Source organism: Glossina fuscipes, unplaced genomic scaffold, assembly GCF_014805625.2.
Source record: "Glossina fuscipes isolate IAEA_lab_2018 unplaced genomic scaffold, Yale_Gfus_2 2, whole genome shotgun sequence".
In the NCBI taxonomy this organism is placed as follows: domain Eukaryota; kingdom Metazoa; phylum Arthropoda; class Insecta; order Diptera; family Glossinidae; genus Glossina; species Glossina fuscipes.
In genome coordinates this window covers 14869609-14885508 of record NW_023998416.1, presented here as the reverse complement: position 1 = coordinate 14885508, position 15900 = coordinate 14869609, and the positions used below count along the sequence as shown (strand labels likewise).

At 32.8% G+C, this 15900-nt stretch overlaps 1 long non-coding RNA gene across 1 annotated transcript; it reads left to right on the top strand.

Annotated features, from left to right (window-relative positions):
- Positions 1-4029: 4029 nt before the first annotated feature.
- Positions 4030-13951, top strand: LOC119633200. The gene is made up of 3 exons (XR_005246860.1): positions 4030-4398; positions 4451-4595; positions 12480-13951. It is a non-coding gene; the product is annotated as an uncharacterized LOC119633200 (long non-coding RNA).
- Positions 13952-15900: the final 1949 nt, after the last annotated feature.

The window sequence follows — 15900 nt, the reverse complement described above, 5'->3', positions numbered from 1 at the left end:
ACTATTTACTTAGACGTTCTTAATTTTCAGAACTAAGTAGTTATCGGTAAGGAATTATGTATTAACTGAGAACGCATCGATCTCTAAGAGGAGCATCGGGACAAGTTGCTCTTTTGTTTTATGAATAGGCGGCATATGTTTGCTCCTTTATAGTTCTCTATTATGGTACCGCAAAGAAGCAGTGGGTATATGCTGAGCTAATATTTTCTTCTGAATCATTTTTCCTTGCGAAGGCTGGTTGGCCTTCGGGGCCGTATGAAAAATCCAAATAGCAAGCGTGGCTTGGGTTGTGTATAGCAGAAGCTAGATAGAGTAACTTGCCGTGTCTCCAGAGGTCAGATTGCACAAAGAAACATTGCTCTTACTAAGCACGACGCACTTTCCATTGGATTACGGGCAGAACTCTTTCTTGCATGATCTTCTTCGGCAGAATCGCGGTCGTGTGTGTGTTTATCCAATCAGATGAAATTGTCCTTTGTCAATAGAATATTGTCAATAGATTTTATAAGGTACAAACATATATTTTTCTATTAGTATTTTATGGTTTGTATAGATTGAAAAAACATTAATATAAATAAAAATTATAAACATCAGTATAATGAGCCGCTGCCGTCCATTACATACCCAAGACCGCTTTCATAACACCTTATATGGTTTAAAGTTACTTTTCAAAATAAAGCCATCCTATACGAAATGGCCGAAAAAGCAGTCCGATCGAGATCATTTTTGGCAACGCACAAAATATGTTGCTGGTCCTGGGCAGACAAATAGGCAGATCGACTTACAAAGTCATTCGATACAATAGAAATGGGTTCCTTTCTTCCGTCCTTCTGGTTGCTGTGTATATGCCCACAAACTTAATACAACCTATACTCAAAACGGATGTAAAGTATAAGAAACTAAAAAAGTAGTATACGAGATGTTTTAAAGAGTTCTCGCCGAAATCCCAACACTGTTATTAGTTGGTCATTGCTTCAATGTGTAGACCTTTAACTTCAGAATCGTTTACGATATTTTCATTTCACAATTTTGTTCAGTGATATTATTATTACTATTATTATTATTATAACTTTAGACTAATGAAATAAATTCTTAGACTAAAAAAAAAAGACATTGAGCGCTAGCAACACACGATATCGGCTCTAATTTATAAAAGTACACGAGATATTGAGCCTAGCAGGTTTAAGAAAGTAATATATTGTATTGATATGCTGTTCTGTAGTTAATTGTAGAATGTCCATAGGATTAGTCGCTTCAAATGCAATACTTCTAGCCAAGAGAAAGTTTAGGCAGTCACAGGGATTGTGCTTTATGGTGAGAATTTGTCCACAATTGCAGATTGGGGAGGAAGACAATTGTTCATATCATAGCTATCATTACAAATAAGCAAATGAAAATTACGTCATGTTGCTCTAGAAATTCCACATATTACTCTTGGAGTTTAGATATTGCATTCACATCATCATTTCCATTTGTTTGTGTTAGTAGTGCACCTCTTCGCTATTGAAAATTTTAAAGATGCAAAAGCTTGGGTGCAAAGCAAAATTTGAATACATACACATTTGGATTTAATCCTAGAGCCTTAATACGAAAATGTAATGATACTTTCACAAATGCATGTACAAACGGCAAGAGTCAAGTAATTTCGTAAAATAACTGAAAGCATCAAAATTTATCTTCATACATCGTGGCTGCGATAGTATGCAGATGCCGCATACAAAGCTATGTATGATTAAGGTTTGGTTAATTACAAACCGTTCGAGATAAAACTTAACTAAATTTGATTTTTGCAGCATAATCATGAGACTCGAAAGCGAACGCAATTAGTTCTAGCTATCACGCATCACTACAATTCCGGATCCTTTTTAAACTTGTGCGAAGAATGCTCCCCATTTGATTTTGCGAAAGAGGATATTGGAATAAAAATTCTTTTGCTAAATATTTTCGTAAAAGATACAAAGACAAGGTTTGACAAAAGGAGAGCAACACCAAATGCCTTTAACCTAATTTTCTGCATTTCCGAAAGATAATACGTACATCTCTTTGAGGTTTGGAAATGTCTTTGTAATCTTCTCGTCTCGTGAGCAAGAGCAAATTGAAGTGGGACTTACACTAGACGACAACAGTTAAAGATGAGACTTAGAAAACCCCTATTAACGTTGAAACCTACTAAAGTGGCGCGAATTTGATTCATCTTTTTTGTAGGATTTCCTATAGCCGCAAAACTGAAGCATGTACACCGATTATGAATGCTTTGTACCCTTTGTATCTTTCAATGTTATGTTGTAAATGAAATAACGCCATTTACGAAAACGAATATTCACTTTTATTTTCTTATATTAGCTATAGTTATGAGGCACGTGTTTTTTATGCATATCTTATATGATAAATGGGTACTACAAACTCACATTTATCTCAAGCATAAAACGCTCTATTTTCTTTACGTAAAAGAATTTGTTGATTTTTGCATTCAGAAGGGTCTCTCTAATCTTCCATAGGAAGTAGTCCAATGTTTTGAGTCTTTGTTCTCGCGAAACGATTTTCTGTGTCTTACTAGCAACTTCTTTTGCCAATTGCAATAAGAATAGCTAGCTCTCTACTCATATACTTACATCAGTAAATTTTGAGGATAGCAGACAAGACATGATTACTGCCAAATGAAAAAATCAAAAAGCCCTACTTACATGATCCTATTTTTACGTTGTATTTGCGAGCCACTTGATCATGTACGCAACTTCATGATTTTCTCTTATCGAAGGCTGAAAGAAATGTATGTATGTGAAGAGGAAGAAAAAGGGAGTGAATATGATGACAACGAAGATAAGGGGGAGAAAAAGAAAAAGACGAGAAAGAAGCAGGTAATTTTTTGAGGCTTTTTCAAGTACCCCTTATTTGTGAGCAGGGATGGTCAGAAGACCACAGTTATCTTAACTTGGGCTTTGTAATCGCTTAGATATGGATAGAAGTATCAAATAGCAGCTTTGTGCTTGCATTTTTGTAACTCGGCCATCCGAAAAAAACAAAATCAAATTGATTCACTTTGGCAGACATAGATATACTCGAATACTAAATTAGATAGCAAAAGAAAGATTATGGAAATCTAAAAGTGTTTTTATACAAATAAAAACTATCCAAAAGTTTGGGAAGATTACATGGTTTATAACCATGCTTTTGAAGCTGAAAATGTAGTTCCAGTGTCAAAAAGCAAATATAGGTCTTCCCTGCATTCAAAAAAGTGCACCTTCTAAAAGTTTGTAGTCACTTCATTATAAAGTGGAAAGAACAAACATTATTCCAAGTCATCTGCGGACTTGTTCATATTAAAGCGCATCATAATTAATTATTGTCTTCTTGAGTCTGGAACATTTTGCAAGAAAAGCTCATGGGCACCCTGTTGCCCCTGTTCGTTAGCGTTATAAACAAAATAAGAAAGTTAATAGAGCTTTCTATTGGGGGATAAAAAAAAAAAAAAAGTGCTGACCGCAATGATTGCCTCATATATCGAAGCTGTAATAGCTCGTATATATAATAATAGCAACAGCCACTGTAGTTCGCATCTTTGAGAAGCAAACAAAAGCTACAAAAGAATAAGAATTATTGCGCACATACATGCATATACTGTTTGTTGTTTGCTAGTAGATACATATGGATCTTCAAGTAGAAATCATCGAGCGACAAGGAAAAAGAAAATGAAATGAACACATTTTAAGAGTATTTACGTTTCTTTATTGAAATTGTCGCCACAATTGACAATGGCTTACGGACAATAAGCAAGAAAACGGGATTACAACAGTTTAAGAACAACAACAATACTAACACTGACAACAACGTAAATGTATCACTTAAAGTGGGATGAGGGCAAAAACGAACATAAAACAAAAAAAAAAAAAAGCAAAAAAGGAAAAAAAAACAAAAGAGAAAGAAATTCGCTATTCGTACATGAACACGTACATCCATCCATTCTAGCATAAGCTAGCTTCAGCAATTTAAATTTACCACTACAGTATATACTGGGCACAGCTACTATAAGAGATATATGGATTCGGCATCTTTTGTCCAAAGAACGAACAAAACCGCAAATGTAATGAAATGTCATCCAATTAAATGTATGAATGGATCGGGCGGAATGTAGGAGCATAACACCACTACAATGATACGATAGGCGACTGAGACTTCAAATATTGAATTGTATCAGTGTATGTCGTCTGCCATTCAAAAACCTCAACGATATCACATCACATGCTAGTGAAAGAAAATGCATCATCATCAGCTTTATTTTGTTGGCAGTAAATGTAATGAGAGTTTCATCAATTCAATTGGGTGAAAATTAAACGGAATTACCAGCAATTGAAAATTATCACCCACAAGAAAGAAACAAATTAGATTAAATTAAGTTAAGTAAGTAATAAATGTAAAAACTTAAAGCTTGCATAACTAACCAATGATTTAGGATTAAAATCTTCGCAAAACGATGTTACGCAAAGCCAGCCCTCCTCTCCCGGCAGCAAATTTAGCAATGGTCTCGAAGAATTTATTTTCTCGAGACATAATTTTTGCTTTTCCCAGATGGACACTAAAACCGATCACGAAAAAAGGTCAGTTGCAATTTTAAGTCTCACGTTTTCAATTTTAAACTTAATCATACCAAGTGCTTTCATTATGAATCATGCCATGATGTGATTGTTAATCATTCGTAAGAATTGTGGAAATAATTAAAATTTTATTGCTTTTGGTCGTAGTTTAAATTCATTGATCTAGCCAGGCAAGCTATATATATATATATATCATAAGCAGGTCATATATGAAAGCATGACATGGAATAATCAAAAAGTTTGAGTTCAAAGTTCAAATCAGATGCAAAGGTACATCGTGCCCGGTCCGGTTAGGGTTTATAGGAAAGACGACATTGGAGGACTTAGTCTAGATTTATTGAAAACGGTTTCTGTTGGAATATGATGTGTATAAGAAGCGAATAATTTCAGTTAGTCTTCTTCTTCTTATACAAAAAGTGAGTTTCATTTCTACCGTAATATGAAAACTTCAAACAAAGTAAGTAAGTTTCTGCTGAAAGGAGCACGCAACATGTCATTGCGGTAAGCTTAGTTTCAAGCCTTACAAACAATACGATTGAATGATTTTACTCACATTTTCTGTGTGCGGCTGGTTCTCGAAAAATTGAAATATTAATTTTCCCCTATTTTTTTTTTTTTTTTTTAATATTTTTTACAAACATTCGTATATTCGTTTAAAAACTTCCTAAAATCCTTCAATGCCTAGAATTTTATTTGAAGTGCGAACATTTGACAACTTGAAAGTTTTTGGCAAACTTTGCAAATGAACTTTAAAAGCCAGGCGTGAATGAGTGAATGGACGCAGCAAACAGTTGACTGATCTTAAATCAGAATTTCATGTTAAATGCAAAAACTTTGTCCTCTCATTACTTCAACACATGCACATAGTAGGCAAAAATAAGAAAATATAACCAACCGTAAGTCAAACTAACATCTAGAACAATTATGCAACGTTTTGAAATCATCTCTACACTACAACTTCATAACTCTTGTCCCGCTTTGCCATTGAAGAGTTAATAAAACTAGAAAAGTTGATGAAGAATCAAAAAAAAAAAAAAAAAAAAAAAAAAGATAAAATGTTGGCCTGCACATGCTTTACCATGTCCAGTAACACGACAACTTACTGTCCTACACAAACAACTAGAACTAAAACAACAAGAACAAAAATAAGTGAATTGTGTGAAGACAGGCGATGTCCGAGAGTTACATATGCCACGAATGGTTGCGTCAAAGTATTCTAATATTTTTTTTTTTTTTTTTTTTTTTTCATCTTTTAATCTTAGTTACGCTGTGTCAGGAAGAAACTTTCTATGCACTGTCTACTCGGTATCATGCCGGACCCCGTGTTTCACTCCCCCCTCTTTGCATTTGAAAGATTAAAGTCTTATAACGGCTGACATTGGTTTTGAAGTTAAGTTATGCATTACTCTATGGACAAAGTACGGAAAAAAGAAAGAAAGTAAGACATAAGACATAAGCAAACCCATGAAGAAAACCTAATGCAAATATTTGACAAATTAAGTCAAAAAGTTTTCATATTGCTTTGCATTTGTTAAATTTGCTCTAGCACTAATTTGCTTTCATACAAAAATTATAATAACAAATATTTAGAAATCCATCAAATCATCTTTAATTCAGTTTGTATTAAATTTTATTTTTATTTTTTTTTTTTTTTTTTTGCAAATACACAAGGTTTGTTAATTGTTACACATTCCAGAGCAATATTAATTAAATGCACTTTATTTCTGTTGAAACCTTTAAAAAGTTAATACTCAAATGTCGATAGAAAATCAGTGCGAGTAAGTGCGAGATGAAACGTATAGCAGAAGCAGAAGCAATTTAAGTTTAAATTAAATGTTATTAGGATTTTTCAAAACCTCGCTGTTTGAAGGTAAAAAGTAATTTCAATTGAAAACGACTAAAACTTTTCTCAAGATTTCAAGCATTTCTTCATTGCGTTTTTTTTTTTTGTTTATATTCTGTAAAACTGATTGGCGAATTTTCTTACTACAAAATTGCTTTTAATCGATTTTTTTGATGAAAATAAGGTTATCCCCGGTAAATCTTCTAAATGAGTTTTACTTTTCCAAATGTAGTTTAGTATGGCTTAAGACTGAATGCTATTGCGACCGCTTGTGAAAGTGAGTGTACTCATCACACATCACTTCTTTACGGATGCGGGAACAGTTTATAGATATAAAGTGGTTTGCGAATAAACATAGAAAACGCATTGAAAAAAGAGAAAAGTAAAACTCAAAATGGCGTATAAAACCTTGTCCGGTTTTAAAAATGTTTACACTATAAGGCGTCTTTGTGAACAAATGTTAATAGTTGCGTCTACTTCGCGTAGTTTCTACTCTTTCCTGCGTAGATTAATCATATATGAGGAAATTACTAAGAATATGGATATGAAAGAATATGTTTAAGCACTAAAAAATGAGAAGGAAACACACACCCATACACGCAACTATTTTTTAAAAAAAATGTTAGATCCGCCTTAGTGGCCGAGTAGGCAAGACTCTCGACTAGCAACTCAGTGGTCGTGGGTTCAAATCTCAAGTGCGGTAGAGTTGAATTAATAATAATAATAATAGTAATAATAATGATAATAATAATAATAAAAAAATGTTGCGAAATGGCAATAATGTAAACAACAGCTTAAGAAGCTCTCCGGTACGTAAATTTGAATTTAAAAAGAAAAGCAACAATTAAGAAAATTGTATTCGGCTTTCATCTTTCTTTTATCCTAAACAAAGCCGAAAACTAGATTTCGATATTCTGTAATATGGCGTTGGCGTTAATGATTTTTTTGCAGTTTAGGCGGAAGTTAGAGCTAAAAAGCGACACACCGGAGATGTACCTAGTTTATTTTACCATGTAAGTCTGCCCATTGACCAAATTGGTCCATTTTTAATACCTAGAGACGACACAGGTGTGAAGAAGGACACACCGATAGAAGGGCATTACTGAAGCTAATCTCTCAAGATTATATATGTACATACTTAATAAAGTCTCTGAAACTTCTTTATACATCGCATATGTATTAACTAACCACGGCGGGTATAAAAAATTCGTCATAAGCAAATTTAATTTCCTTACTTCGTTTTTTACCGCAATAACGGTTATGGGCCAACCTCTGTACGTCTGTCCAGAAATCAATTCTTTTCGGTAGCGGCTCAAATGACTTCTGAAATATTCAAAAGTCATAATATGACGATTACAAGACGTTTTACATAGTCGAAGGATGTTATTCCTCGAACATGATTGTATAGCAATATACGAATTTTTGAAACTATGTACGCGTTTTTTTCGTAAGATGAGTTTTCAAAACTCCAACAAATTTTCAATCTTTTCTTTTGGGTTTTTTATAAAATTTTTGAAAAAACATTCTGTAGTGAAACACGTAGAACATTGTCAACAAGTTAATTCATACATTACTTCTTAAGAAGGGATTGCCCTTTTCTTGGTCAAAAAGAAGGAACCAATACTCACCCATCGCACAAATATCTTGGAACATTTTGAAAATCCCCGGCACTCATTAAGTGGCTGCAGACATCGAGATTAATAAATTTTTCTTTTTAGATTCAAATTTGAACCAACTACACTGCTTACTATACAGGCTCTCAGGCTAAACATGCTAGCAAATCGCTATATTTCAATATTTCCAAAAATTATTTTAGTTTTTAATGCTTAAATATATGTTTGTGCTTTTTTCATGTCTGTCCCTGTGGTTCTCAGTCAGTAAGGGTCTAGGACCTACCACTTGGATAGATATTCACTAAGCGGCCATCACTTCATCTCTTTTTTTTTCCTTCTCATTGCATTCTGGCCGTCTGTGACCGTGTTTTACGCGTAGAAGGCACCATCTCCTAAGTGATAGGTTATATGAAAAAAATGAATTTCTCTAAGCATAGAAGAATTGCGCTTTTTACACTGGTCAATTAAGTCGTTGGATACAAAAGGTTTACAATACGGTTCTGCGGCTACGTCTGATACGTAAGCTCTTCTAAAATCCTTTGCACGCTTCTTATTTGTTTGTACCGTTTTTGTATAGCTTGGTAGTAAAGCTTATATAAAAAGTGTATCAGAAAGAATGCACCTCGGAAGTGCAATCAATATTAACACTGAGTATAGTTTTAGGTTTTTCTCTCCAGGACCGAAAATTTCTTTTCTTATTTTACGCTCCCTCGTGGCAATACTAAAAACAACAAAGCGCTACGTAATCGTTTGTTTGTTAAACACATACATAAATTGAAATGTAATTTTTTTTTTTTGGAAAAATAAATAAATGGAATAATTAAAGCAAAGTAATCGTATTAAACGAGCTTCTTAAACAAAAAAGCCAACTGTTAAATTTGCAATTGTTTTTGTTGTTGTCATTGGTAGCCTTGCTATATTTGCTGCACTTATATGAAACGATCCTTAAGGAATATTTCTGTAACATTTTTTTTCGTTTTCCATTTTCTTTACGTAGCCGAAGACAACAAGTAAGCTTATATAATGAATGTTGTACGTACACAAAGGTACAGTGTAAAAATGTGCAGAGGAGTTTTCGTGTTTTCATTAAGCAGTGGTATCCCATTTTGATCAGAAAGAGAACTTGGCTTGCATATGAAGCTAGTAGCAAAAGGAAGCAACCATTACATATAACAAAACTAAATTCTCAAAGAAAATAATGTCTATGAGATTAAGAAAAAAAAAATAAAAACAAAGACAATTACTTCAACCTCTTAGTAATGGCGTCCAAGTACTTAAGAGAGGAGATATGGCCTTCGTCGGAAGTAGAGTTTAACTGAAACACATGTGTTAAGTAAATTTTACATTTCTTGTGCATATGGGTATAAACATTCATGTATTTATGAAAAAAAATTCTTACATGCACTTGGCATGCTATGTAAGCTCTTCTTAACACATTTTTCTGTAATCTCTTCACTAAATCGTGCAACAATCCTTGATTTCATCATTCACTCTATTTATGTGTATACGAAGTTCTTGTTTGCCTTGTCATGTGATAATGAAGGCTGTGTTGTTTTTACATCAAGTACGTACCGAACTTGTAAATAACGAACGATGAACGTGAAATGAAAATGACATGGTCACTGCATCAAAGCAGACATCCAACAAAAAAAAAAAAAAAAAATAAAAATATATATATATATATATATATATGATATATATATAGATATATTTCATCTGGTCTTCAAGCCAGCAAAACGGGCCCAAGCGGAGAGTAAGCACAGCAACAGCAACAGCAGCAGAGTGAAAAGTGGAAAACTTGAAATTTAATATCAACAACAATAACGGCAACAACAACATGCTAACAACAAGCAACCATAGAAAAACATAAGGTTTCACATTTATGGTAACTGGAAAAATATGGTTTAGATACTATTGCTCTCTCATAATCAATTGGTCATGACAAAGTCTGGCTGGCATCCAGCCAGCCATTCAACGATCAACATCAGATGAAATAAAGGAGTGTTCAAGTTCGTAGAAAAAAAAAAAGGCAAAAAAATTAATAGGATTTTTTTTTTTTTTTTTACTCACCATGCACGGGCTTAATGTATTCGGGTTCGCTTGATAATGCTTGTATTAATTTTCCTATATATACACATACGTGTGTTTAAGAGACAACAACAATAACAATAACGCCATTTATTCAAGACGCTCTTGTCTTTTCTGCTTGTTTAGTCACTATCATCCGCGACCGTCCCTCTTACTCCGCGTCTTCGGCCGATATGCGTGTATAGTGTAATTTACTCTATCGTCTCTCCCCCCCCTCCTACATATGTACTTATGTAGCTACCAAACCTACCTACCTATGACGCGCACAACAGAGTTTGCAACATTTCTGCCAATCTTGCCTCCATTTCCAAGTCGCGCCTTTACTATTTGTTATTGTTGTTATTGTTATGCGAGTTTCTTCTTCTCAGTGCGCTCTTGCTGAGCATACACTTAATGCTATCTGCTGCTGCCGCGGTAGTGCTGGTAATGTGTTTTTATGCATGCATACATACTAAAATAAATATGTTGCAAACTTATACATATATTGTCTTTGTCTTTCATTCATCGCGTCGTTGTTAAGTATCCACGATTTATTTTCTTCCTCTTTTTTCTTAACTTGAGACGATAGACGCCATATTATAATAGTCTTAACTTGACGGACATTTGCTTTTAAAAATTTTATGTGAATGTTGTATCATTGCTAATGTCATTGGTTGAGTAAGATGATGGAGACAATATATATATATATATATATATAAATATATTCTATATATACACATATATATTTATATACCGTACCCGTACAGATAAAGGTAAGCGGTAAAATATTTATAAAAATGCCTGAGGTGATATAATCAGAGTAATCTAATACGATTTTTCTCTTAATTTACTCTAAAAATTGATGAAAAAATTTATGAAAGAAAAAAATATATTTTAACAAAACAAAAATCTAATAATTATTGTACAAGTTCTCCGTTAGATGAGGATGGAAGCAAATTGCTTTAAGCGTAAGCTAATTGCAAGCGGCACAGTTGTGAAGCATGAAATGGAATGAAATTGAGATTTGTTTAAATCCAAAATATCAGAGCAAGAAATATGATGAAATATAATAATGGCCGCAAGAACGGAGAGATAATCATTAAAATTTGTGATGGTAATGTACAGGCTACAACAGATTGAACCAGCAATTAATGATATACGAATCGTGCCGAGCAAACGGCAATGGAAAGAAAGAATATTGCAGTCATAGAGAACCCTCTTGCGTTCATGTGAGAACTGCTACCGAACTGACGGCGATATAGTGGAGAGTAAATCTTTTGTGTATACATATATGTATGTGTATGTGCCTGTGCTTTAATATGATCTAAAAAAACATTTTTGCTTTAGTTAAGAAATTTGAGAAGAGTTTTCCGGCTTGTTGGCATACCAGAACACAGCGAACCAGTCATCCAACCAACTAGACAGTCGGTGTTTCGGTGTTTCGTTGAGTTTGAAACCCTCACGTATACGGTTTAGAAGGGAAACTGAGATTTTTACAAGTAATTTCAATCAACAAACAACCTGGAGATCTGAGAGTTAACGCTTGCTTGTTACTGCTTTTGATTACTTTTCTGCGATATGAAGATTTTTTTTTATTTTCGCCTTTCCTTTCTTCTTTGCTTCTTTCTTCTTTTTATTTGCTATTATGTCTTTAATCATAAGGGTCGTTTTCGTTTATTTTTATTATTATTATTATTATTATTATTATTATTATGATTATTATTGTAATTGCAATTGTAGAGCAGAGCTTGTGTTAGTTGTTGCTATAATTGTAGTTTGCTCTTATTACGAAGGGATCTCGTCTGCGATAGAGTAGCACGATACGCAATGTTTTCTTCTGCGCATAGTACTGCTTGAGTATGCTTCAGTTGTAGCCTATAATTACAGGAGGGTTAGAGTAAGAGGAAAACCTTCAAAAAAAAAAAAAAAAAAAAAAGAAAAAAAAAAAAAAAAAAAAAAGAGAATCGTGAGAAACCTGCCAGATTTAAAAAAAAAAAAAAAAAAAAGAAAAAAAAATACCTTAAAGGAATACAGAAATAAAATCATGTTCGCAAGTACAGCAATAGTTGTTGTTTTGCTTTTATTTAGAAATTTGAAAAATTGAAACCATTGTGGGTGTAACGGTTAAATAAATGTAAGTAGAGAGCTGTTTATGTGAATGTAATAAGAAACGAATTTATGACAAATAGAGAGGACGCCTTCTTCAATCCTTTCCTTCCATATATATATACATATGTGTGTTTGTTTGTGTGTGCCTGCGTTACATTCTTAAATCAAAAACCCGGGAATTATTTTTTTATTTAAATACAAATTTTTTTTTTTTTTTGTTTTTGGTTTAATTTCTAAGGTTTTCTTCTCTTTCAGACTTATTGTAAAGTCAAAGACCGAAATGTTTGCGAAAAATAATTAAAATCATAACGGAAAAAAGCGGTTAAGTTGTGCAAGTGGTAAATTATTCCAAGCCGAACACATATTATCCCGTTTCCTCGCCGCCGACTGTTGAGCGAGCCCAGCAAAAACCATAAGGTTGACGATGACGGTGTTGGTGTTGATGAAAAATTTGTTGATACTAAAAGGATATTCGGTTGAATACTGATGCCGGCTGCAATTTTAATTTGCATGGCTGTTGCGGCCCACCCTCACCCAAGACCATTACAGCAACCAGGAAGACTAAATCATCTATTTGCGGAGGCCACAATTTTAAAAGATTAACCAACTGCCTAAAAGGAAACTAAATAAAAGTTGCACAAACTAACAGATGCGAGCAAGTAAAGATTTTACTACCCACTAAACCCTTAGTCTGTATACATGCAAATATATGGAAAAAGTATATAAATATGTGTATATACAAGTACATATGTATTTAATATATTACTCAATAAGTACGCAGGGTGACATACAGATTTAAAATGAGTATTGACATGATTTTTAGATAATACCAAGGTTCAGAATCAAAATAGAAATGAAACCACTAGTAGTAGATCAAGATAGAGGAAAAACAGCCAAACGGTCCACAAGGGATCTCCGGACTTTTTTCTTTACTATTTGCATTGCATGTTTAGCGATGTTGTTAATATATTAAGATTAACTTTTCCACAGTTCTTTCTTGGTTACATGGTAGAAGCACGTAAAAATTTGTTGTTCTTCAATCCCTCATAAACATGTAACCATTTAAGTCACTTGGAGCCTATTAGCTTACTATGTAAGGCAGCTTTTTATTTTCAATTGTGATTTGAAGCGTCGTGGACTATGGGAAATGGCTATTGAGACACTATCCAGTTTATTCGCCTGTCTGGAGACATGAGTCGCATTGCATACGTTATTTCAAATGCAGAAATTCCGTTGAACATCAACATTTCGTTTTGCGGTAATCTCTTTAATAGTAATCCGTGAGTTATTATTCACTAAATCATGGCTAAAGTCACTACCCCACGTTGAAGCAAAGTTTATCGTTTAGATTGAAATCAGCACTTTTAAATGGATTAATGCGAGTATTAAGAACGGGAGCGATTAATGTAACGATGAGAGCACAGCCAAGGAAGAAATGGAACACAATTCTCGATTACGTTTTGTTGCTCTTTCAAAACTCGCTCGTTGATTAACTTAATATTGTGAAACGAAGGACATTTTCGTCCATTCTGAAGAATGATACGTCATAAATTAAATTCGATATGGTTTTTTTTAAATTTAATTGACCTATAAGACCTACGATAAATCTGAGTTGTTACTATATAAAGAAATATCAGTACGCAGTCGAAAGTGCGTCCTTTTGCTAATAAATAAAAATTGTGCAAGAACTTTTGCAAAAATCCAATGTATTTAAGAAAGTCATGTATTTATGTATATATATTTATATGTATATGTATATGTGTATACATATACATATGTGTGTGTCTAAGCACACAATTTATATGAACTACTGCAGGCAAAACACTTAAAAATTAAAATTTAAATTTCTTTCATTTCTAGTTTTTCTTTTATGGTAATCCTTCATTCTGTACGGACGGAACGTAAGAGATGTTGAATCCGCAATATCAACATTAAAAACCTGAAGCATTGCAAGAACTTTACATATTCGCATATTCACATATGGTCGGTCATAAGTGTATATTTGCATAGAAACTTTTATGAGTATGCAATAGTAAGAGTTGTACAGATATTTTCTGTGATCTTTGACTGTACACTAATGTCATCACATGCCTAAATACTCAACTTCATATACAAACATTTCTTAGTTTGTCCGTGCCGATGTAAGTTTCCATATAAATATATATATATATATATATATATATATTGCGTTATGTGAGCACAAGTGGATAAATTAAAAAAGCATTTTTTTATTTTTTTTTATTTTTTTTTAAATTGGCTACACGTATATAAATGTACTCTTATACCCGACTAGTTCTTATTTGGTAAATACTTTATATGTACATTTAAATACATGCCATCATACTCTCTATGTAAATCTTGATTCTTTTCATGCATAACCTAAAGGCATATGTGAAGTGAAATTTCGGTAAATTTTTTATATATGCATATGTATATGTATATTAGATATGCATAAGCATTGAAACATGCATTAGGTGTATGTGGTTACAATATCGTATTTTACTCCTTCCTTTATTATTATGTTACTATGCATGCTACGGAATGCTATGGAATACTTGAATGTTTGATGATTTTCTAAATGAGAAAAAAGATTAGTTGTTGTATATGTATATGTTCTGTTTTTCTATCTGTCTGTTTGTATGTCCGTTTGTCCATTAGTGGCAAACCTTTTAACAATGATTTGTTTGCTTGCAGTTATACATGATGTTACTGTTGACGATGAGAGGAGTTTCTTTCTGTTGATGTTGATAATAGTGACTTCCTGAATTTTTCGTTTATCCTTAGGCATCATACGTGCAAAAGCTAAGCATGTTCTTTAAGTTATGTTTACATGCATAAAATTTTATCTCTATGACTTATATGAAAAGGTGATCTCTAATAATAAACTCTAACCCAGATGACCTTAGTAATATGAAGTCATATATAAAAAGTTGGTACAATGTTCGTACATCGTAAGTCTATGAAAAAATATGAAAAATGTGAAATGAAGAAAATGTATAAAAGCTACTAACTAATCAATAAATCTAATTTATAGTGTGCCTTCCAGCAACTTTGTCTTGAGACATAACAGAAACATTGAAATGCAACAAAAAAAAAAAAAAAAGATAAATAAATAAATAAACATTTCTTAAAGAATTGAGACAAGTCTGTTGTTTTAATTTTCTTTTCTTTTTTTTTTTTTTTTTTCGTTTATTATACAATGATTGTTTTTCAACATCGCTAAGCCTTTGTTACTTTTGAATAAATCGAAAAGATCGCGTGCCATATACAGAGAGACATTCTTATGCTGCGATAATATGACTCTCGCAAATGTTCAAAGACTTATTCAACAGTTCTTTAAGTATTCGAACAATAAGTATGTTTGAAAACCGTTCGCGCTTAGAAAATGTGTTAAAAAAAAAAAAAAAAAAAATTCTTTTAATATTTTTGTAAGAAATGAAAGAATTTAAAAATTATGAAAATTTTTTCAATTAAAATTTAAATGTACTTTCTTTTATTTTTATTTTGAAAATAAATATGATCAGTTTTTGCCAAAAAGGCTTAAACGATTGGCTCTATAGGACCTCAACTGTTCGAAATAACTAAGAAACCATCCAACCTACATATATACGTATGCAGTCATGTGTAAGACACAAACATCATTAATACATTTTGCCATTCATGGAATTTTTTTTTT